This window comes from Macaca thibetana, chromosome 9 (assembly GCF_024542745.1).
Source record: "Macaca thibetana thibetana isolate TM-01 chromosome 9, ASM2454274v1, whole genome shotgun sequence".
Classification (NCBI taxonomy): Eukaryota; Metazoa; Chordata; class Mammalia; order Primates; family Cercopithecidae; genus Macaca; species Macaca thibetana.
The window spans coordinates 39536117-39561098 of NC_065586.1; the positions used below are offsets into that span (position 1 = coordinate 39536117).

At 40.1% G+C, this 24982-nt stretch overlaps 1 long non-coding RNA gene across 3 annotated transcripts in view; it reads left to right on the forward strand.

Moving 5' to 3' along the window:
- Nucleotides 1-6109: 6109 nt before the first annotated feature.
- The window catches only part of LOC126963134 (uncharacterized), a 47571-nt gene continuing 28698 nt past the window's right edge, over nucleotides 6110-24982 (forward strand). For 2 of the 3 annotated variants that reach the window (XR_007728948.1, XR_007728947.1), the window contains exons 1-4: nucleotides 6110-6312; nucleotides 7108-7248; nucleotides 11171-11236; nucleotides 20645-20723. This is a non-coding gene — a long non-coding RNA (uncharacterized LOC126963134). Of the gene's footprint in view, nucleotides 6313-7107; nucleotides 7249-11170; nucleotides 11237-20644; nucleotides 20760-24982 lie in introns of all 3 variants that reach the window. The other variant, XR_007728949.1, reaches the window with a different exon arrangement.

Here is a 24982-nt window from a genome sequence, read left to right on the forward strand (position 1 = left end):
GGCAGTTTTAACTTTTATTGCACTGCTTCCTGGCTAATGCCTTATCCAGCTGGTCTGAGACTAAAATTTCTCCAAACCCACCTGCCTATCTGACTCTTACAGACAGAGAAAATGAAAAGCTATGCCACCTGGTGCATCCTACAATACTACCTATATCTGATTTTGTCCCTGCTTATAGCAAATTTTATAGCCTGTCCTAAATCTCACATGCCTACTTCCTATCCATTTGTATTCTGAGAATTGTAGTTTCTGAGTACAAAAGGGATTAGAGGAGAATGATGAGAATTGCATTCTGGTTGCTTCTAAGAGCAGAACTCTGTGATAAATGGATGACGATAACATGTTCAGTCATTGTGATTCTATGCCAAAGGCAGACTCAGAGGCAGGATAACGCTATTGATCATGGTTTCCAACATGTCCCGTTAACCTTATAGTTGGTTCTAATCTCTTTTGATTTTAGCAATGTGATGCCCATTCCTGTATTCAGCATTATAGAAATATTTGTCCTCATCTGTTTCTTTATACACTACTTCATGGTTTGGAATCAGAAGGATGGTTTGAATCCCAGTTCTATTATTGCTAGTTATTTGAACTTCAGCAAATTACATCATCTTTCTGAATTCTGGTATCTTAATCTGGAAAACAGGGATACTGTTATCTGCCCGGGAGTGTATTGTGCTGATTGGATAAGACAGGCTGAGTAGATGATGAGCAAAGACTGGTATTTTTGTCTGCTCAGTAAATGATAGCAAACTCTTCTTCTGGTCTAGTGAGCCAGAAGACACTTTAGACCAGAAGCCCCAGAGAGCTAAATTTAATTAATTATAGTAAAATTTAAAAGCTGACATCTTTTGTTGTGGAGTGCATTCTCCTACTGCATAACTTTTAGTGCCATAGTCTGAGTCATTATTTCTAATCTCAAGTAATTCAAATCCTTTTAAACACTGGAATATTAATCACTTAATGAATTATTGTTTAGTTATTTCATGTAAATTTTTTTTATTTTGTATAGCATTGGAACAATAGTTTGCCAATTATTGTAACTATGTGAATGACTACAGTTATTATTTAATATTTTGGAGTCAATAATAATTCATTCTTAAAAATTCAAATAAGAAAATTGAAGCTTTGAATCCATAACTAACGAGGAAAGAACTATTATGTTTAATTGCATATGGAGATTGATTTTTCAAATTACTTTTCAAGGTATTAAAAAATATCTGCTTGCCGGGCATGGTGGCTCACACCTGTAATCCAAGCACTTTGGGAGGCCGGAGCAGGTGGATCACCTGAGGTCAGGAGTTCGAGACCAGCCTGACCAACATGGTGAAACCCCGTCTCTACTAAAAATACAAAATTAGCTGGGCACAGTGGTGCATGCCTGTAATCCCAGCTACTTGGGAGGGTGAGGCAGGAGAATTGCTTGAACCTGGGAGGCAGAGGTTGCAGCGAGCTGAGCCGAGATCATACCATTGCACTCCAGCCTGGGCAACAAGAGCAAAACCGCATCTCAAAAAATAAACAAAAATTAAAATATATAAAAATATCTGCTTCATTATATACATCGAATCATCAGAAACTAACATTTAAGCTTCCTTTCCAAATAACAAAAGTCCTGATGCATTGTTAAGAAAAACTGCCCATCAGTGAGCTCTGCACACCACATTGTAAGCATGATGGCTTATCTTCCTTTACATTGGGAGCTCGGCTTCTAGTTCCAAAGTGTACAGCAGCTTTTAATCTATCACCCCATGGCAGGAAGGCATTACTGCAATACTTTCACTCTGGTGAAATCATCCTGAGGTCACAAAATGTGTTCAGGGTAACATAGTGGCTTGTGGCACTGGGATAGAAACCTGCATTGTTAGATCATTCATTTTAGGGCAGGGTTCCCATAGAAGGAAGTGGGTCTGGGCTGGGAATATCACCTCCTAGGAAATATGCAGTAAGATGGATTGTGTGTCTAAAGGTTAAACTCTTTCCCAAAGGTATTCAATGGCATTAGAAGTAACTCACCCCAGCTAGAGAAACTGTGTAGTAGTGTGAATGTAAGCAGTGAGATTAAATCTTCAGGAAACACAATGAAAGTCATGTTTTTTCAAATGGATGGATCCAGGCCATATGGAGGCTTCACTGCTTCTTATACCTCCAGTGAAGATGCAGATAATGTGGGATGTTGTAAATGTACCTCATTTTGATCAGGTGCATTGCAGATGCCCTCCAGCTACTGCCAATGGCAGCAGAGCCATCCATTTTCCCTTTAGTGATCAAAGTTCACTTGAAATATTTGACATAAGACAAACACATATAAGCAGATCAAAAACTTACTGCAGACAGAAAAAAGCTTTCTGATTTCAGGAAGAAACTGCTGTGGTGAATTTAAAACTTTTAATGCCATTAGATGAACTTCTAGCACAGTTTCAGTCGTGTTACCATGAGGATTGGTGACCTGTCCCATAGTCCTTGGTCAATTATTTGGTGCGGAAAGAGAGTATCTACCTCCTAGAAGGTAGCTTAGTCTCGGAGAGTAATTAATTTTGCTGGGGACAGAACAGGCTTTATTGTTTCTAGTCATCTATTCACACACGTATTTCCAGTGAAAATAAATGGGAGGTTTGATTTGATATAGAATATTTCAAAATTAAGCAAGATATGGTCTCTAATTATAAATATCCTCCTATTTCCTGGATTGGTGCTATTACCTAAGGGTTTTAAAATTTAGAAGTGGAAGTGAATATTAAAAAAAAACCACTAAATTATTTCATTGGTACAAGAAGCATCTATTACTTTATTAAAAGGGGGCAAATTCATTGGTAGGTCAATGTCCTATTATCTGTTTGATTTAAATTAAATTATTAGATCAAGTGGAGAATTGCTAATCAAGCCATTAGGACCTGCCACCATTATATTTGGGTATTCCTCTAAATTAAATATTAATGAACAGTAGGCCTCAATATTTTAACTTATTGATACAGAGCCAAACCCCAGCCACCTAATCTACACCAACAGGAAGATAGAGAACTGATTTTTGCACATTTTTCCTTTATAAACTTGCAGAAACTTCCATAATTTGCATGCCTTTTACCCATAATCATAATCCTGACTGCATCTAGAAAAACAAATCAAAGCAGTAATGTTGATGTTTTAGTTACTGTTCCTGTATTGTTTATCTCTTCTGTTGTGGCCTGAATCTTACTACTACTTTCTCTGTTGCCTTCTGTTTTCTTAGTGTGTGGTGGGTCTCTTCCAAACACTTCTGAAGGAAACTTTACTTCTCCTGGCTATGATGGAGTCAGGAATTACTCGACAAACCTAAACTGTGAATGAACTCTCGGCAATCCAAATCAGGAAAAATCATCTATTTATAATCATTTTGAAGATTTTTTTACCTAGAAAGTCACCAAGACTGTCAATTTGATGTCTTCGAGTTTCGAGTGGGTGAGTTCTAAGAACACATTCTCCCATTTATATATTCTTTTTACGTTTTTGTTGTTGTGGCTGTTGTTGTTTTGAGATAGGAGCTCACTGTCTTGCCCAGACTGGAGTGCAGTGGTGTGATCATAGCTCACTGCAGCCTCAACCTTCCAGGTTCAGGTGATCCTCCTGCCTCGGTCTCCCAAGTAGCTTGGACTACATGCATGCACCACCATGTACAACTAATTTTTAAAAATTTTTGTAGAGATGGGGTCTCTCTGTGTTGTCCAGGCTGGTCTCGAACTCGTGGCCTCAGGTGATCCTTCCTCCTTGGCCTCCCAAAGAGCTGGGGTTGCAGACATGAGCCACCATGCCTGACCTATAATATTCTTCTTATGCTTGGAGACCACCAACAATGAAGGGAGTCAAATGGCTCTAACATAGGTACATATGATACAAAAGAACTCTGTTCAAAGAAAGCCATAATTCTGTGTGTGCCCAGCTGAGGAAAATGAACCCCAGCGACAGTGAGCGAGGCAGATCACTGCACAACTAGACCCTGTGTTACAGTCGCTTGGTTTTCTGCCATGTGAGACTTCCTCAAGGGAGAGTTCACTACTATCAAGACTCCTTTCCAAGGAGACTGGGACTTAGCATGGTCAGCATGTGTTGGCAGTTTCCTGAACTTCCAGGATTTACAAAGCGGCTGTGAAATTCTCCTGAGGGCTTAGGCGTTAAAAGAAGTTTTGCAATGTACCAGATGGAGAAACCCATGGAAGCTATTTGGGGAAATAACCCCAAAGCAGTCATTTGTCTTTGTTTTTGTAACAGAAAAGTATTGTGATGTACTCAATAAGCCATAGTTCACTTAAGAATTTTTAAAACTCTGTATTCAAGAAGGATGAATCAATTTTCATTCTTTCTTATAATCAAGGTGTAGTTTATTCATTAGGTTGCTTCTGTGATTACGCTGACATTTTTTTCTCAGTAAATAAACAAGTAGATAGAGAAGACAATAATATTGTAAATAGTATTTACTGTCAAAGTTTTGCTGAGTTCTGTGTTATGCCAAAATTTAAAGAAAAGGAGGCTGGGCTTGGCGCGGTGGCTCACGCCTGTAATCCCAGCACTTTGGGAGGCTGAGGCGGGTGGATCACAAGGTCAGGAGATCGAGACCATCCTGGCTAACACAGTGAAACCCTTCTCTACTAAAAATACAAAAAATTAGCCGAGCAAGGTGGCGGGCACATGTGGTCCCAGCTACTCAGGAGGCTGAGGCAGGAGAATGGCATGAACCCGGGAGGTGGAGCTTGCAGTGAGCCTAGATCACGCCACTGCACTCCAGTCTGGGTGACAGAGCAAGATTCTGTCTCAAAAAAAAAAAAAAAAAAAAAAAAGTGCTCTTAAGATAGATAACTTGATTTTCTCTAACCTCTATAGTCTGGAATATTATCTCTTTGGCCTTTCTCTAAATGCTATATAGACCAATAATATTCTTAACTTTAATTTTGAATTTCTTCATTCAGGAATTCTAATTCCATGTACCCAACCTAGCTAGTCCTCTCGCCTGATACCCCAGATGATAAATTTAATTAATTAATTAATTAATTAATTTATGCGATGGGAGTCTCCCTCTGTCTCCCAGGCTGGAGTGCAGTGGCTCATTCTCAGGTTACTGCAATCTCCACCTACCGGGTTCAAGTGAGTCTCCTGCCTCAGCCTCCTGAGTAGCTGGGAATACAGGCACGTGCCACCACTCCTGGCTAATTTTTTTTTTTTTTGTATTTTTAGTAGAGATGGGGTTTCAGCGTGTTGGTAAGGCTGGTCTCGAGCTCCTGACCTCATGATCTGCCTGCCTTGGCTTCCCAAGGTGCTGGGATTACAGGCGTGAGCCACTGCACCTGGCCTCCCAGATGATAAATCTTATTGCTTGGTGTATAAAGAAAATGTGGCACATATACACCGTGGACTACTATGCAGCCATAAAAAAGAATGAGTTCATGTCCTTTGCAGAGACATGGATGAAGCTGGAAATCATCCAGATCCTACTGCTCCTGCCATGCTGCATCACTGCCACTCACTGCAGTGAGCCCAGCTGTGCAGCTGTAGGCTACAGCCTCCAGCATGCAGCAGGTGGCTCTTTCTTTCCCCCTTCCTTTTTTTTTTTTTTCCTCCAAGATGGATTCTTGCTCTGTTACCTGGGCTAGACTGCAGTGGCGCGATCTCACTGTAGTGAGATCTCTCTCACTACAACCTCCGCCTCCTGGGTTTAAGCGATTCTCCTGCTTCAGCCTCCCAAGTAGCTGGGACTACAGGAGCACCACTCCCGGCTAATTTTTGTATGTTTAGCATAGATGGAGGTTTCACCATTTTGGCCAGGCTGGTCTTAAACTTGACCTCGTGATCCACCGGCCTCGGCCTCCCAAAGTGCTGGGATTACAGGCATGAGTCACCATGCCCAGCCCCTTCCCCACTTCTAAGCTGGGCACACACCAGCAGAACACACAGAAGCAAAAGAGCCTGGGACAGGCTGACTCCCGCTTAGCAGGCTTTATATACCAAGGTTCCTGGACTACATGTTCTGATTGGATGAGAGCAAGCCTTAGGCTAACCAATCAGAACATGATAGGAAAGCCCAATCAGAATAAGCCTAGAGGTTTTCTTTCATCCAATCAGAACATTGGTGGCGACAACAGAGATTGAAGTGCAGCCGGAGCGGTAAGATGGCGGACTAGCAGCTGGCTCGGTAAGGTGCTACAGCGGGAGGAGAAGGTGGTTTCCGTGGACGGACGCAAGCTGGAGGCCGGAGCCTGTGGCACAGCGGCTCGCCTCGCTGAGGCTGGTGGCTGCAACAGAGACGGCACAGCTGCCGGAGTGGTAGAAAGGCGGCCACGGTAGGTGCGTATCCTCAACTGCACTGCCCACTGCGTGGGGGCGCTATTCCGGGCATCACTGCCTGCAGCTGGGAAGGGGTTGGGGTGCTATCCAGGGCTGTGGTGCTCGGGGACGGAGGGCGGGTTGGGGCGCTGTTCTAGGCGTCATTTCTTCCGGTATGGGGGCGGTTTGGGGTCGCTATTGGGTGCTGGAAGTGAGGACGGGTTGGGGGCGCTATCGGTGGTTACACTTCCTGGGAGTGTGGGGGTGTTCGGGACACTATCGAGGGCTACACTGCTGGTGGTGGCAAAGGTGGCCGCCACAGCCGTGGCCTCCAAGGAAGGAGCCAGGCTCCAGAATCTAGAGGGAGACCTCCTACTGCTCGTGATTTAGCCCGGTGGGGGCACAGCGTTTCCATGGGAATCATGAGCATGGCAGGGCCCGGACACCCGTCATGGTCCCCGGGTCTGCGTCCTCTTGCTCTGTGTTGAGACAACCTGGGATCCCTGGACACGGAGTAGCAGGCGTCATGGGGGACAGGGCCCTGTGGGTGGAGGCGTTAGGAACGGAAACTGGCACTCGGATTGGGCGGGGGGTGCGGGGATGGGGGGACAGGGCAGGCGGGGTGGTGGTGGCTGGGTCTGAGTTTTGCTGTTCTTGCTCCCCGAGGAGCTGCAGCCCCGGTGGGCCCAACGGCTCCTATGGATGGGGAGCAGGCCACTGTGGAGTCTCCAGTTAACTGAAACCTGTCACTGCCACCCAGTGGCCACTATGACGAGGTTAGGCTCTAACGTTACCACTCCCTGCATCATGTTCTAGGCTTTTCTGACTTTGTTGGCTCAGCTGCTCCGTGCCAGAAGGAGGAACAACCTGCCACACGCTGGAAAGTGAAGGCTGGAACCTGGAGCCTGGGACGTGGCGGCTGGTTTCGCTGCGGTGGCTGGTGCTTTGGAGGAATAGGTAGGAGGGCCGCCGTCTGTGGCCAGGTTGGGGGGCAGGGCTGTGGCTGTGGCCTGGTGGTAAGAGCCTTGTAGGGAGCGCCAGTGCATCGTGGGCGACAGCAGCGGTGGTTGTATTGGCATTGGCCCTAGTGGTGGCAGCAGCCGCAAGTCTGGGGTCCTGGGAAGTGGGAGTAGGAGCGCTGCGGGGCCACCTGGCCTGGCATGGGTAGGAAGCTGTGGGTGCTGTGCCGTGGGCCTCGGTGGTAGCAGTGGAGGTGCCGTCAGGGCAAGGAGGAGTCCTCCCCCTTCTTCTGTAGAATCTGGAGGGTCCCTTCCTTCTGCTGGCACCTGAGCCAGGCGTGAATGGAGCATTATCTCAGTCTTAACAAAATTTAGGGGGTGATTGTGTATCTTTTTGCTTGTTTTTTTTTGTTGTTGTTGTAAAAAAGTCGAACTTTTTCAGTTTTCATGAGTCAAGGAGGGGAAAAAAGGTATCATAATAGGCCTTCTGGTTCCCTCACCTGTTCTTTTTCCTTTCTTCCAGTCTGTTTTATTCTCATCATCATCATCATCTCGTTCCTCTTTACTTGCTTATGCTGCTGGTTCTATTTCTTGTTTCTATTCTTGTTTCTCCTTCACCTCCTCCTGCTTTTGTTTGCTTTTTCCCAAGCAATGGCATTAACAACAAACCAAAACTGAGTTAAAAATAAACTACTTGTCAGTGTGTTGTACTTTAAAAATAATTGGTCCATTACTATGACTTAGAGATTTATATAATTATTTAGTTACTTGAATAGCTATGCTTTCCTGTTCCTGTTAACGCATTGTAGGTAGTTATACAAGTAATTAAAAAAAAAATGAAGCATCAAATAAAATACTGGTAGGAAACAGCCATTTCATACCTCTTTTATATTAGTCTGGAGATACGCAAGAGGCATGGGGTAATAAGTTCCAATTTAGGAGGTCATTAAGTAAACTATATTCCCTTCATGTTATTTCTCTGCCACTGTTTTCAAGATTATCATCTGCATGAGCAAACCTGGTTTGTCACCACATCTTTACAATAGGAAAAGGAAGGGGAGATCATGTGAATAATGTTTTAAGGCCAGGATTCACAACCAAAAGCAAGGCTTTATTAACTTTTGCCTTTAAGAACCTGCAGTACTGAGCCCTCTTTCCTAGTATTACAACCTTTAGTATGAACCCTTTTTTCAGTGATTGCTCTAGAAGTTTATGCATTTTATTGAATACTTTAAAGAAACAAATGTATATTGTATCATTTTTCAAGCCCACAGAGATGGATTAAGGCTTATAATTTTGACACTTTAAAAATTATTTTTAAGGTTATGGCATGTAAAATACTGTTGCTATATGTAAGAATATGCATAAGTACCACCAGATAGCTTATTTTGAAGAGACAGTGTCTAAATTTTTGTCCAGAGTAGATTGGTTGCAGTTTCTTAGGTGTGTTTCTCAGTACATTGCCTCAGTGTTTTAAAGCATGTAGAAATTTGGATTGTTTACTCTCATATGGTCGTTTGTTTATAGGTTGTTTAATATTTCTAGGGACTAAAGACATCACAGCCTCCTTTAAGATTCAGTACTATTAATAAGATTTGTTATATATAGGGTTAGAATCCAACAAACTCAAGAGGAAAATTGTTAAATTATATAGCTGTAGAGCAGGACATAAAACCTAGGTTCTAAGCTCTAAGGGAGCTACCAAACAAGTGCGTCAGTGACTGAGCATAGCATAGAGTGGGCAGAATTACAGGATGGTTAAGAGAGTGAGCTGTGCAGCCTAACTCTATGTAAACATGACTTTTTTTTTTTTTTTTTTTTTAAACAGATTCTCACTCTGTCGCCCAAGCTGGTGTGCAGTGGTGCAATCTGGGCTTACTGCAACCTCCGCCTTTCAGGTTGAAGGGATTCTTTTGCCTCAGCCTTCCGAGTAGCTGAGACTACATAAGTGCATGCCACTACACCTAGCTAATTTTTGTATTTTTTGGTAGAGATGGGGTATCACTCTGTTGGCCAGGTCTGTCTCGAACTCCAGACCTCAAGTGATCTGCCTGTCTTGGCCTCCCAAAGTGCTGGAATTGCAGGCATAAGTCACTGCCTCTAGCCTGGGGAGGGAGGGTTACTGTTGAAGTATTATCTTTGTATCCTAAAACATGCCCTTTTGAAAGCGATGACGTTGATAAAAATCTTCTACTGAAGTCTTTGCAAGGTATCATCTTTTTACCTCCATTTTCCTACATAGTGTTTGTATTTAATGTTTTCTTGTATTCCACAGACTGTGTTTTAGTATTTATAACTATAGTATTATGTATTACTTTTCTATATTGAAAAGGAAAAATTGTATTGACCTTTTCTTAACATATAAATGAACTTGACAAGCAAACATTTTTCAAATCAGTTTTCCCTTTTCACGAATCTCAAAGTGGGTACAAGACACACTTTCCCATTTAAGGTAAAGGTACACATTTATACCTTATCTCAGAATAGTCAGAAGTCGGGTTCTTATTGTGTGGTTAGTAATGCAAATATTAGTAAGTTCATGTACTTAGTATTTAGAAGAATTCTGAAATAGCACTTGTTAATTTGTAACTTTTATGCATTTATTACTTTTTTGTAATTTTTTATAGTGTTCCCAAACTTGACACTCATAGGCTATTAGTAGTAGGTTTTACTACTACTTTATTTATCAATACTATTACTACTACTTTATTTATCAATAGATAGGACTATCAGGTTGCTTCCCTTCACCCCTAAGCAATTTAGAGTTTTGAATTCAAGTGAGTTCACAATATTTTATTCATACTTTGACATGTGTTTTTTCACAATATGCAGTAAGTTGAAAATCATAATAAAGCTAGGTATTGAAAACCAAAAAGATTTCACCTCAGTATGGCACTTTTAATTCAAGAACAGTAACCACCAAATGAGTTTTTCAGACTAATCATTACTCTTTAAAAATTAAGAGAAAATGTATGTATAACTTTTATTTTAGTTTTAGTACAGCTTCTGACTTTATTTATCAATAGATAGGACAAAATAGATGAGCATCTGCTTCCCTTCCCCCTAAGCAATGTATTCTTCCGAAATGTAATACATTTTTATTTATACTTGAAGGCAGTGTTTTTCAATCTTTTCCATGTTAGTAGCTCAGATCTTTAAGGACAGTGGATGTATACTAGGGGCAACTTGTGGTCTTAATCCTTACTGGAGCTCTGATAATCTTAGATTCTTTCTTTCCTATTTGTGAATAAACTTCTGCTCCAGTAGGATAAACCTGTTTACCATGTGACTGCCTAACTGATCTATTGCTTTATGTCCCAGTTTTTAGAAGCAAGCAGATTATATTACCCGGATTAAAATGTTTTCTTGATACTGAAGATAGGATCTTAAATTTTTACTTATGAGTTACTTTAAGTACAACTTTGATTAAATTATGGGGATCGAGTTTCCATAGCTTTCACCATAGTGAAAATGGAAAGCAGGAAGCATTCTACAGCAAACCCTGAACTTATTTATAGAAAGTTAATTAAGTGTCTGAGCAAAGCAAGCATTCACACTTCGGGGTGTGTGTGTGTGTGTGTGTATGTGTGAGTGAGACAGATGAACATGGTACTTGAAGCATAATTGTGCTTCTTCAGGTTGCAATATCCAGTAATTTTATCATACAGTTACAGTAACTAATGTTAAATCCACAAACCTACTTCGGTCTACTCTGTATTTGTATTCTAAAATAATATTTTTTAGCTTCCAAATAGAAGTGTTATAATTTTTTCTGAATTAGAAAGTATTTTTTCCATTGAGTTAAAAAATCATTTTTCATGTTTATTATATCTTAAAAATGATTGCATTGTTATCTAGATTCTCTTTTGTCTTTCACTGTGAGTTTTTATTGGTTTATTATATGTTTATTTTCTTTTTAGGAAGCCATCATTCTTCAGAAGGCAATGACGGAACAGTACCAGCAGCAACTGAAGGACCAGCAGAAGGTTAAAAGAAAAAGAGATTTTATGTGTTACTGTATTTGTTGTATTTTTATTTTTTATTTTTTTCCTCGAAATGGAGTCTTGTTCCATCACCAGGCTGGAGTGCAGTGGCATGATCTCAGCTCACTGCAACCTCCGACTCCCTGGTTCAAGGGATTCTTCTGCCTCAGCCTCCTGAGTAGCTGGGATTACAGGCACGCACCACCACACCCAGCTAATTTTTGTATTTTTAGTAGAGACAGGGTTTCACCATGTTGGCCAGGATGGTCTCGATCTCCTGACCTTGTGATTTCGCCTGTCTTGGCCTCACAAAGTGCTGGGATTACAGGCGTGAGCCACCATGCCTGGCCTGTTGTATGTCTATTCTCTTTTACAGATTATATTATTCTTAAAACACCTGTCTTGGAAATAAAAGATGATTCTTTTTGGTATGCTTTCCTAGGCAACAAGTTGTTTTAAGTTATAAGAGTTAATATACCTCTTTACTATACTGATCAATAAAGCCTATGAGGATGAAAACTAAGTGGTAACTGAAGGTGTTCATGATGCAAATACTATTTTTCTGATCATAGTTTTTATTATAAATTGTAACTTCCTAAGTATGTATGCTTCATTACTTGTTGATGTCTAAATCTGGCCTAGTAGTCAGTGCACATGGTAACAGATGGTAACGCTAGGTGACAACCTTTAATAATAGAAAAATAGAACATTCTCTTTAATGCAGATTTATTGACATTTTTAGGTATAACAGTTTCCTGCTGACAGCTTTTCAAGTGCTTGTCCATCTTCTCTGTAATACTGGGGCTTTAGTTAAGGGATACTCGAGTGTTGTCAGTAAATTAGTTTATGTACATAGATGTGTTTTTACAGTTCCTCTTCCTGCATTCAGTGTTTAGCTTTTCAGTTATGCTTCCAATTAAGTGTATTTAATTATTTAATCTCTGAAAGTAGAATTAATTCAACTAAATTAAAGGGGCAAATTTTTAATAAGCATTTAATTCGTATGCTGTTTACAGAAAAACTATCTGGGTTTTAAAAAGTTGCTTTAGATTTGCCATCTTAGTACGTCCTTATGTGGTGTACTGTTTTGGTGTTTTATTTTTATTTTTTGATAAAATATACATAATACAAAATAACACTTAACCATTTTTAAGGGCACACAGGTCCCTGGTGTTTTAAGCACATCCGCATTGTTAGCCATCACCACTCTCCATCTCCAGAGCTTTGTCATCATTCTAAACTGCAGCTCTGTACCCCATAAGCAATAGCTCCCCATTGAACCCTCCTCCTGGCCCCTGGCAATTACTATTCTATTTTCTGTTTATGAATTTGTTTATTCTAAATACCTTATATAAGTGGACTTGTACAATATTTGTCCTTTTGTGTCTGGCTTATTTCACTTAGCATAATGCTGTCAAGGCTCGTAACACTATCAGAATTTCCTTTTTTTAAAAAAAAATTTTATTTGTAGAAGTGAGGTCTTGCCGTGTTGCCCAGGCTGGTCTCAAAATTCTGTGCTTAAGCGACCAGCCCGCCTTGACCTCCCAAAGTGCTAGGATTACAGGTGTAAGCTGCTGAACCTGGTGAGTTTTTTTTTTTTTTAAATGCCTGAATAATATTCTGCGTATGTGTATATTACATTTTCTTTATCTATTCACCTACCGATGGGCATAGGGCTGGTTCTATCTTTTGGCCACTGTGAATAATGCTGCTATTAAACGGGTGTACAAATACCTGTTTGAGTCCCTGCTCTTAGTTCTTTTGGGTATAGAGCTTAAAGGGTGTTGTTGGATCATGTAATTCTATGCTTAATATGTTAACTACCAAACCGTTTTCCACAGTGGGCTGTAACATTTTACATTCCAAAAAGCAATCCATAAAGGTTCCAATTTATCTCTATTATTGTTAACAGTTAATATATTCTGTTTATGTATTGCATTTTTATAGTGTTTGAAATTCATCTGAGGGTTTTCCTGATACCAAAATATTAGAAAATGTTTTTTTAAAAAATGCCTTGTTGTAAAGACTTTTACATGTTACTTGATGCCCTGTGATCTATTTTCTCAGAAGAGGAACTTCTCTTCACCCAGCCTCATTCCACTGCACCCACTCTTTTCTGTGTTGGGTTATGCGGGGGAGAAAGGGAGCTTTGTACCACTGTCCTGTGTTGTGGTAGCCCATCACTGAGTTGTAAAGCACCTTGCCTCCTCTTTTACTTGGGAGAAATGCATCGATGCTAGGTGCCATATGGATTTATTTTTGGAGTGATATTTTTCCAACTTTATGGAATTAATACTAGATAGAAAGTTAGCAGATGGATTCTGTATCTGATGAGAGTTTTGGGTAACTTGAATACCTAGTTTCTGAGCCTTATTTTTCCTCTGATGCAAGACCACTGTAAATTAGCCAGCCGGTGAAAAACTCTTACCGCTCTGGATATGGGTTTAGGATCCTGGATTTCTACTACTCATTTTTTTACTACTTGTGCAGGGATCATGGCCCAAGTTGCAGTGTCCCCCCTGCCTGTTGAAGATGAGTTCTCAGAGAGCAGGATGGCTGTGACATTCCTGATGTCAGCTCTCGAGTCCATGATGAGACTTTTTGTTCTAACATTCCATATTTGAGTAGGACTGGGCTGTAGATAAGGTTGATTTGTTTTTTGTAGAACATAATTTTATGGTTTTTTTTTTTTTTTTTTTTAAATAATGAGTAGTTCTTTCTCTTGAATAGTAGCTGTGGTCAAACACTTCCAACCAAATGTGCATGTGGAGATTCTACACCAGTTTTCGGACAATCTGGATACCAACTGGGTATCCCCCAATTGCATTCTGACACTACCTGGAGTTAGTGCCGACCCTTCAGGATAGAGGCTCAGTCCCACAAGACTACCTTCACTTCACATGCCAATTGCAAGTCCTAGGTTGTTAGATGTACTTTTGACCAATCAGTTAGAAACCAGGATCTCATGACCCCCTTCTTCGGTTGAATCATTTGCTAGAACAGCTTGCAGAACTCAGAAAAACAGGTTATTTTCTTTTTTTTCTGAGATACAGGGTCTTACTGTGTTGCCAGGCTGCAATTCAGCCGTGTGATCAAAGCTCATTGTAGCCTTGAACTCCTGGACTCGTGATCCTCCTGCCCCAGCCTCCCAATGAGAGTACAGGCCTGCACCACCATATCTGGCTATGTTCTTTTATGTTTTGTAGAGATGGCGTCTTGTTATGTTGCCCAGGCTGGTCCCAAATTTCTGGGCTCACATGATCCTCCCATCTCAACCTCCCAAAGTGCTAGGATTATGGGCGTGAGCCACTGGATCTCACCAATTTACTTTCTATTACTGGTTCATTGTAAAGGATATATTTCAGAAACAGCCAATGAAAGAGATGTACACATGCTGGGCTTCTGCCTGTATTCTCAGCACTTTGGGAGACCGAAGCAGGAGCATCGCTTAAGCTCAAGAGTTTAAGACCAGGCTGGGCAACACTGTGAAACCTCATCTCTACAAATTTTTTTTTTCTAAAATAGCCTGGTGCGGTGACATGTGCCTACACTTCTAGTTACTCAGGAGGTTGAGGTGAAAGGATGGCTTGAACTAGGGAGGCATACTGGTTGCAGGGATCCACGATTGTGCCACTCTAACCTGGGAGACAGAGCCAGACCCTGTCTCAAAAAAAAAAAAAAAAAAAAAAAAAGGGAAATAGATGCACAGGGCAGGGTATGTGGGAAGGGGCACAGAGCTTCCATGCCCTCTATTGGGCATGTTACCTCTTAGTATCCCCTTTGTGTTCAGCAACCCAGACATTCTCCAAACCCTGTTGTTTAGGGTGTTTATGAAGGCTTCATTATGCAGGCATGATTGATGAAATCAGTTGACTGTTGGTGATTAAGTCAATCTTCAGCCACTGTTTCTTTCTGGAGCTCAGTAGGTGAGGCTGACAGTTCCAAGCCTCTAATCACATGGTTTGCTCTTCTGGCAACCAGCCCTCCTCCTGAAGCTGTCTAGGAGCTTTCAGTCACCCAGTCATCTCAGTAACATCATCAAATGCATTCTTACTATGGTGGAGATCCCAAAGGTCTTAGAGGTTCTTGTGTTAGAAACCTGGGACTAAGACCAAATATTGAAACAGAAGATGCTCCTATCACCTTTATCACTGAGAAGTTTATGAGAACTTTAGAAGCTCTGTGCCGGGATAAGGGCAGAAACCAAATGTGTATTTCTTTTCTTTTTCTTTTTGGACAGAGTGTCTCTCTTTCACCCATACTGGAGTGTAATGATGCAGTCATATCTATCTGCAGCCTCAACCACCTGGGCTCAAACAATTCTTCCGCCTCAGCCTTTGAAGTATTTGGGACTACAGGTGCACACCATCCTTGCTCAGCTAATTTTTGTATTTTTTTGTAGAGATGGGATCTTGTTACGTTGCCAAGGTTGGTCTCCATCTCCTGGGCTAAAGCGACCCTTTCACCTCAGCCTCTCAAGTAGCTGAAAATACAGATGCATACCACCATGCCCAGCTAATTTTTTCTTTTCTTATTTCTTTTTGGTTTTGTTGTTTAGTTGGGGATCTTGCTATGTTTCCCAGGTTGGTCTTGAACTCCTGGCCTCAAGCCTTTCCCCGCTTTGACCTCTAAACTGTTGGAATTATGGGTGTGAGCCACGACTACTGTGTCTAGCAGTCACAAGGGTTTTTATAAGAGAAAGAGGGAGGTAAGAGAGTCAGAATTGGAGGAGATGTGATGATGGAAGCAGAGGTCAGAGAAGGAGATTTGAATATGCTTCGCTTCTGGCTTTGAAGATGCAGTTAGGGGCCATGAGCCAATTGAATGGTGGTGGCTTTTAGAAGCTGGGAAAGGCAAGGGAACACATCCTCTCTGGAGCCTCCAGAAGGAATGCAGTCCTGCTGACACCTTGGCTTTAGCCTTAATTGACCTATTTTGGACTTCTGGCTCCCAGAACTGTTAGGTGGTAGATTTGTGGTGTATTAAGGCACTCAATGTAGGGCAGTTTGTAACAGCTGCAAGAAGAAATGAACATGAACCCAGGGGTGGTGGCCCACACCTATAATTCCAGGTATTTAGGAAGCTGAGGCAGGAGGATTGCTTTGGCCCAGGAGTTCAAGACAAGCCTGGGTAGCATAGTGATGCCGTATATATTTTTTTAAAAAATTAGCAGGTGTGGTGGCATGCACCTGTAGTCTTAGCTATTAGAGAGGCTGAGGCAGGACGATTGCTTCACCTATGAGTTCGAGGTCTCAGTTGTGATCATGCCATGGCACACCAGCCTGAGTGACACAGTGAGATTTTGTGAGGGAAAAAAAAAAAAAAGGAGTGAGCATGGCAGGAATGGGTACAGATGGCAATATTAAATAGAGTGGCCAGGGTCGCCCTAAGTGAAAATTGAGCAAAGACTTGAAGTGGGGGAAGCAGCTGGCCAAGGTGCTGAGGTAGGAACATTGTAGGCAGAAACAACAGGATAAAGTTGCTAGAAGGGAACTCCGTGATGTGTCTGAAGCTCAGGAAAGAGACCAGTGGGGCCGGGGGGGGGGAGTGGGAGGGGAAGAGAAGTAGGGGAGGAGGCCAGGGAGTTGTTGGGCTGAGATCAGTAAAGATTGTGTAAGCCCTGGGAGGCTATTGCTGGGGCTTTGACTTTTACTCTGACTGGGATGGGAACTGTGGGAGGTTCTGAGCAGAGAGGCAACGTGATCTTTCTTCTGATTTAAAAACATCCCTTGGCTGCTGAGTTGAGAAAGATTGTGGGGAGATTTGGGTAGAAACAGGAGTCCTGAATGTGGCAACATCCAGGCAGGAGATAACGTGTTTCTGACCAGGGTCATGGCAATGGTGAGAGATGGTTGAATTTTTTTTTTTTTTTTTTTTTTGAGACAGAGTCTCTTTCTGTTGCCCAGGCTGGAGTACAGTGGCGTGATCTCAGCTTACTGCAACCTATGCCTCCCAGGTTCAAGCGATTCTCCCGCCTCAGCCTCCCAAGTAGCTGGGAGTACAGGCGCCTGCTAGCCCACCTGGCTAATTTTTGCATTTTTAGTAGAGATGGGGTTTCACCATATTGATCAGGCTGGTCTTGAATTCCTGACCTTGTGATCCGCCCGCCTCAGCCTCTGAAAGTGCTGGGATTATAGGTGTGAGCCACCGCGCCCGGTCCTGAGAGATGGTTGATTCTTGTTGAAATACTAAGTAATAATAATAAGAATAATAAAAAACAGTACTGGTTTTCGCAATTATATGAAGTATGGGATGCTAGATTAAAGAAACCTCAAGTCAGGCTGGTGCAGTGGCTTATGCCTGTAGTGTCAGCACTTTGGGAGGCAGAGATGGGAGAATCGTTTTAAGTCCGGGAGTTTGAGACCACCCTTGGCAACATAGCAAGATTTCTCTACACAAATAAAAATTAATAACATGTAATTATCCAGGCATGGTGGTGTGTGTCTGTAGAATCAGTTACTCCAGTTGTCGAGGTGGGCAGATCTCTTGAGGGTGGGAGTTTTGAAACCAGCTTGGGCAACATAGCAAGGTCTCTCTCTCCACCAAAAAAAAAAAAAAAAAAAAAAAAATAGCTGGGAGTTGTGATGCTCACTTGTAGTCCTAGCTATGGTGAGACTGAGGCAGGAGGATCCCCTGAGACTAGGTGATCAAGGCTGCAGTTAGCTATGAGTGCAGGACTGCATTCCAGCCAGAGTGACAGAGTGAAACTCTGTCTCAAAATGCAAAGTAAAAAATCTCAAGTCGGACCAGTTCCTTTTTGACCATGCAGCCTTTCAACCCCATAGCTGCGTGACTGGGTTTGTGTTGCTGGAGATGAGGAGACCTGTGCCCAGTTGTTGCCTGTCTAATCAGTTTATTTTTAAATATATTAGTGAAATTTATTTCATACTTTATGTCCTCATATTGTGTGGTTTTTTGAATTCTCCTTTGAATAGCTTGTAACTATTCAAACATCTTATTGGTTCCATAATTTTTTTCTAACTCGCTTCTTAAAAATCAGAATTGATACTAGACTACCTACTCAGTTTTTATTAATGAGGAGATGGAGTTGTTTGCACGCTTTACCTAAGATTAGTGTCATATTAGCCAAATCAAATCAATACTTGAGCAAATGCAAAATTAGAGCTTCTTCAGCATGGAACTCTCTCATGATTCTTGAAGATGCCATTTCCTTTTTTAGTCTTTAGTAAAGAGCTGCTATCATTTCAGACCCCTTACTATTTAGGCACTTAGGAATTTTTCACTGGAATTCATGTAAAGAAAGACCATGGGCGTTTCTAATGAATTTAACATTCATCATTTAACTTCATGACTCATCCCTAGGGCTGTAGTTTTACTAATGAATTTTTCAGATACTACTCAGCTAGCAACTGAGCCTAACCAGGAACACACCCTCAACCATTTAGTGGTCTTTTTTTTTTTCTTTCTTTATTCCTCCTGAAAGTCGATTACTCTCAGAAGGTGGTGAAAACTTGCATGTCTTTTGTTTTTTTTCCTAGAGACAAGCTCTTGCTCTCTCACTCAGGCTGCAGTGCAGTGGCTTGATCATGCCTCACTGCAGCTGGAAACCCTTGGGCTCAAACAATCCCCCAACCTCAGCCTCCCAAATAGCTGGGACTACAGACGTTTGCCCCTATGCCCAGCTAATTTCTTTGTTTTTTATTGTTGAGATGGGATCTTGCTATGCTGCCGAGGATGGTGTCAAACTCCTGGCCTCAAGTGATCTCTCTGCCTCAGCTTCCCAAAGTGCTGGAACTGTATACAGGCCTGAGCCACCTGTGTTCAACCCCCATTTTCTTTTCTGGTTTTTTTTTTGAGATGGAGTCTAGCTCAGTTGCCCAGGCTGGTGTGCAGTGGTGCCATCTCGGCTCACTGCAACCTCCACCTCCCTGTTTTAAGCAATTCCCCTGCCTGTTAATATGAAGGCCGCCGTGGCTGATGCCAACCAGTTCTCTCCCTGTATGTCCAAGCACCAGACTTCCTTACTGACCCTTTGCAATTTCAGACCCTCCATCAGCCTCCTGTATCCTGCTGGAGATTTTGGAGCGTCTCAGCATCTCTGGGGCTGCTCGCATGCATCAGGGAGGGAAAGGCAACAAAGCCCACAGAGACCCTTGCAAGCATCTCAGGATCTCCCAGTGGGATCCTCTTTTCCCCAGCTCATTCCTTAAAATTCTGCTGACTCCCTTACTTCTTCCTCCAGCTCAGCACTTACCTGGAGTTGCCCCAAAGGTGACCACAGGGGAATTTTCACAAGGGACTTCCCCAGACTGTTCTGAGATAAAGGGGGTTAGGATTACAAAGAAGTAAACTCTAAACCCTGGTATCATGATCCCAAAGCATTTCTTAAGGGATGTACCCACAGTGGGCGCTGCAGCTCATCTTATTGGGAGAAAAGGAGACCAAGGATGCTTTTTCTAGATATGTCTGCAGTGAGGGGTCTGGTTATGCAGTTTATAGTAGAGCTTAAGGAATCTGTTCCAGGACCAGGGATACTTTCTTTTAAGTGTTTCGAATTACAACCTAAACACAACACCTTTACTGATGTCTGTGAATGGTCAGGGCCCTGGCTTGGGTTCAGGTCTGCAGGGGAAAGCATGCAGGTGTCCAGGCCACGGAATAACAGAGCAGTCAAGTGTCTGTGTATTCTTGGTCAGAACATACGGAAAATGTGAAGAAACTGCGGAATCCTACTCTATCCTTTCTAGTAAGAATTGATATTAGGAAGTACAAGTCATTTGATTATGTTTTTCTTTTTAAAAAATTGTTTTGTGCAATTTGATTTTCTGTACATATATATTGATTTAAAGGAGTGAGAGACTTTCTAATTTCTAAAAAAATACACTTGGAAATTTGAGGGGATTACATTGAATCTGTAAATCAATTTATAGGGTATTGTTATCCGAAGAATATTAAGTATTTTTAAAATTATTGTAGGTATACATAAGTATGGGTTACATGGGATGTTTTGATACAGGCATACAGTGCATAATAATCACTCACATCCTGGAGGGTAGGGTATCCATCCCCTCAAACATGTGTCCTTTGTCTTAGAAACAGACCATCCTTGAACATAAGATGACTTCCAGTTATTTTCAGTTTATCTTTGATTTCTTTCAGCATTACAAATTGTGTAAAATTCCTGTACCTCTCTTAAATTTTTTCTCTTAATGTTTTTTATTGATACCATTATAAATGGAATTGTTTATTTTATTTTTAATTGTTGGTTGCTTTTATATAAACCATAATCTACTTTGGCATGCCAGTTTTCTGTCTTGTAACATGGATAAATTTGTGTATTAATTCTACTCATATTTTAGTGAATCCCTTTTTTTACAGAAAATTATTTCATTTGCAATAATGACAGTTCTATTTTTATTTTAAATCTGGACAATTTTTTTTCTGTTGTAGAATTTCCCTGGCTAATACCTCCAGTACACTGCTGAGTAGAGTGGTTAAAGTGGAAATTCTTGCCTTCTCAAACTTTCAGGTAAAGAGGCTCAAGTCTGTCACCGTTAAGTATGACGTTAGTTATAGGTTTTTCATAGATACCTCTTAGTGGTCTCAAAATCTTATTCTATCAGTAGTTTGCTGGGGGTTTTGTCAGGAATGGATGCTTGATTTTTGTAACTTTCTCTGTGCCTATTTACAGAATCATTTTTTGTTCTTTACTAGTATTGGGCATTATCTTGATTGAATTTTAGATATTAAGTCACAACTGCATTTGCAAAACAATCACATTTGGTCTTGGTGTATATTCACATTTTATGTGCCTGGATTTAGCTTGCTAATGTTTTCTGAGGATGTATGTGTCTATATGAATATGGCATATTTGCCTACAGTCCTTTTATTATACTTGTGTCTGGCCTTAGTATTACAGTAATACTGGGCTCTAGAATTAATTGGAAAGTGTTTCCTCTTCTTCATTTTTTGGAAGTATTTTCTGCTGAAGAATTAGCATGAATTATTTATTGAATATTGGTAGAATGTTTTACATAGGTTATTTTGCCCTGGACTTTTCTTTGTGAAAGTATTTTAAATTAATATTTCTGCTTTACTTGAGTGACAATTCATAATACATAAATGTATATTTTATATTATACTTTTCAGTTTACTTTTATAATTTGTACATCCAAGATACTGATTTCTCGACTGGGTGCAGTGGCTCACACCTGTAATCCCAGCACTTTGGGAGGCCGAGGCGGGTGGATCACAAGGTCAGGAGATCGAGACCATCTTGGCTAACACGGTGAAACCCCGCCTCTACTAAAAATACAAAACATTAGCCAGGTGCAGTGGCAGGCACCTGTAGTCCCAGCTACAGGTGAGGCTGGGAGGCTGAGGCTGGAGAATGGCCTGAACCTGGAATGTGGAGCTTGCAGTGAGCCCAGATCGCGCCACTGCACTCCAGCCTGTGCGACAGAGCGAGACTGTCTCAAAAAAAAAAAAAAAAAAAAAAAAATTTTCTAATTCGTAATATTCTATGAGTAATAGATTTTCTAGGCTGTTAACATGAAAAAATCAGAAATAATATAGAGTGAGGCTTCAGCCCAATCAATGAATGACCCAAAGTCTATTGTAGAATGGATCATTGAAATACAATTTTATCCTTAATGTTTACATTTATTGTGGAGGAAAATAAGGTAGTGATTCTAAAGGAAATTAGTAAAAATACCATTTAACTTTGGATTTTCTCAAGAGGGCAGACAAAGTAGACTTTCTAATTTTTATTGATAATTATATAAGACATAAACAGTTTTTAATTAGAACAAACAATATGCCATTTGAAGAATAGTATGAAGATGATAGTTTGATTAATAATTTTGATTAGTATTTGCTTACTATATACAAATATGTTGGGCAAGATTGTAAGCCATTAAACACACACATATATATATAGACATATATAATTGTTTGAAATAAGGAAACCACAGACTCATGACCAGTGAAAAACTGACATATTTTCAACCTTAGTAACTTTAAAACTATCATAAAAATTTACCATTTTGATTTATATTAACTAAATATACATAAAACTATGAAAGAACTTTATTAGAAAGTTTGACTAGTCATGGAGATCAATGTGTTTCACAATTAAAAAGTAACCAAAGACACACATTATTATCAAATACCAAACCAAAGCATTTAAGAAAAGATTAAGACTAAAAGATGCTATGGAATTTGTCACAGCAGAAATACAACAGAGCACACTTCTAGGCACTGTGATACCTTAATAGATACTATCAATTAATGTGTAAACACAGGCCAGTGTGCTCATCATTACATGAAAAAAATTTAGAACTGGTAAACTAGGGAAGTTTGCAGGATACTGTATCAATGTAAAGAAAATCAGTTGCATTTTTATCCTCCAACAACAAATACCTGGGAAAAATCAAGAAGACAGTTACATTTACCATAACATCAAAAAGAATAAAGTATTAGGTTGGTAATGGCAAAAACCACAATTACATTTGCACCAACCTAATACTTAGGAATAAATATAATAAAGAATGTAAAAGATTTGTGCAACACAAACTGTAAAATATTAATGGAGGCAATTATCGAAAAGACACATTTAAAAATACTTAGTGTTCATGGATCAGAAAAATTAATACTAAAACATTCATACTACTCAAATTGGTGTATTATTTAAAGCAGTCTCTATCCGAATTCCAATAGCATTTTCAACAAAAATTTAAAAAAATCTACAGTTTGTGTGGAATTATAAAAGACTCCAAACAATTTTAAGCAAGAGGGACAAAGCTAGAAGCATTACACTGCCTGATTTCAAGCTATATAGCAAAGCTGTAGTCATCAAAACTGCAAAATATTGGCATAAACACAAACAAATAGACCACTGGAACAGAATAGGGAGCTCAGCTATATGTATCCATCTGTATACAGTCAATGAATTTTCAACAAAGGCATACAGATACACAATGGAAAAAGAATAAACTCTTCAATAAATGGTGTCGGGAAAATGAGATATCCACATACAAAAACAAATTGCACCCAACCTTTACAGCATACATAAAATTAATTTAAAATATATTAAAGATGTAGACATTGGACTTGAAACCAAAAATCTTCTAGAAGACAACACTGAGGAAAATTCTTTGGCATTGGTCCTAGCAGTAAATTTTTGTATTTGACGCCAAAAGCACAGGAAAAAAGTGGGACTACATCAAACTAAAAAGTCTACTGCATGGTGAAAGACAGTCAGTGTCATTAAAAGGCTATTTACAGAATTGGAGAAAAATACTTGTACGCCAAATATCAGATAAAGGATTAGTATTCAAAATCTGCAAGAAACTCATGAAACTTAACCCCCCAAAATAAAAGTAACAATAAAAAGTGACACTTTTTTAAAAAAAGCAGCCAAAAACTAAATGTTATTCTTTTAAAGAAGCCATTAGTAATTATGAGAAAAATGCAAATCAAAACCACAATGAGATCTCATTCAAACAAATATTAAGGTGATATTTATCAAAAATTCAAAAGAAAGCAAATGTTGTCAAGAATGTAGAGAAAAGGGACCTTTGTACACTATCACTGGGAATGTAAATGGTAAAGCCATTATAGAAAACAGCATGGAGGTTCATCAAATAATAAAAAATAAAACCGTCATATGATTCATCAATCTCACATCTAAGTAAATATCCAAGGAACGTAAAATTGCTATATTGAAGAGATATCTTCACTCCTATGTTTTTTGAAGCGTTATTAACAATAGATAAGATATGAAGACAACCTAAATGTCCATTAACACAGAAGTTAATAAACAGAATATTACGTAGTTGAGCATGGTGGCTCAAACCTGTAATCTCAGTGCTTTGGGATGCTGAGGGAGTAGGATTACTTGAGGCCAGAAGTTCAAGATCAACTTGGGTAACATAGCAAGACCATGTCCTTACAAATTAGCTAGGCATGGTGGTGTACCCCTGTGGTCCTTGCTACTTCGGAGGCTGAGATGGGAGAATAATTTGAACCCAGAATTCAGAGGTTACTGTGAGCTATAATGACGCCACTGCACTCCAGCCTGTTGTTGTATCTTAACAACAACCAAAAGGAAATTTAACATATATGTATGTGCATGTGTGCACATGTGTGTATGTGTGTGTCACAATTCAGTCCTTGAAAAAAAACTTGCCATTTGCAACCACATGGATCATCTTGAGGTCATTAGGCTAAGTGAAATAAGTCAGACACAGAAAGAAGAACACTGCATTATCTCAATTATATGTGGAGTCTGGAAAAGGGTTTGAATTATAGTTACAGACACTAGAATGCTAGTGACCAAGGGCTGTGTCTTGGGGGAATCAGATACTGGTCAAATGGTACAAACCTGTTTTATAATATGAATAAGGACTGAGGACCTTATTCATGGAGGCTATAGTTAATGTATAAGTAAATTTCATTAATAAAGAAGATCTCAAGTATTTACATGTAAATTTTATTTTAAACCCATTAAAATAAGTTATAGATTAAATGTAAACTCCAAATTGACATATTATTTCCAGTCAGGGATGTTCTAATGAACAAGCATAGTATAAAAGCTAAAATTGGATATTTAGCTAAAGTGTCTTTCATAAATAAGAGTAAATTAAATTTTTTCAGAAGTAAAAACTTTGAGAGATTTGATTACCGATAGAAAATTGTTAAGAGTATACTTCGAGAGAAACATTTTCTGCTACCAAGATAAAATGAAAATAAAAGTGTAATAGACTTGACATGGAAATGTCGACCCAT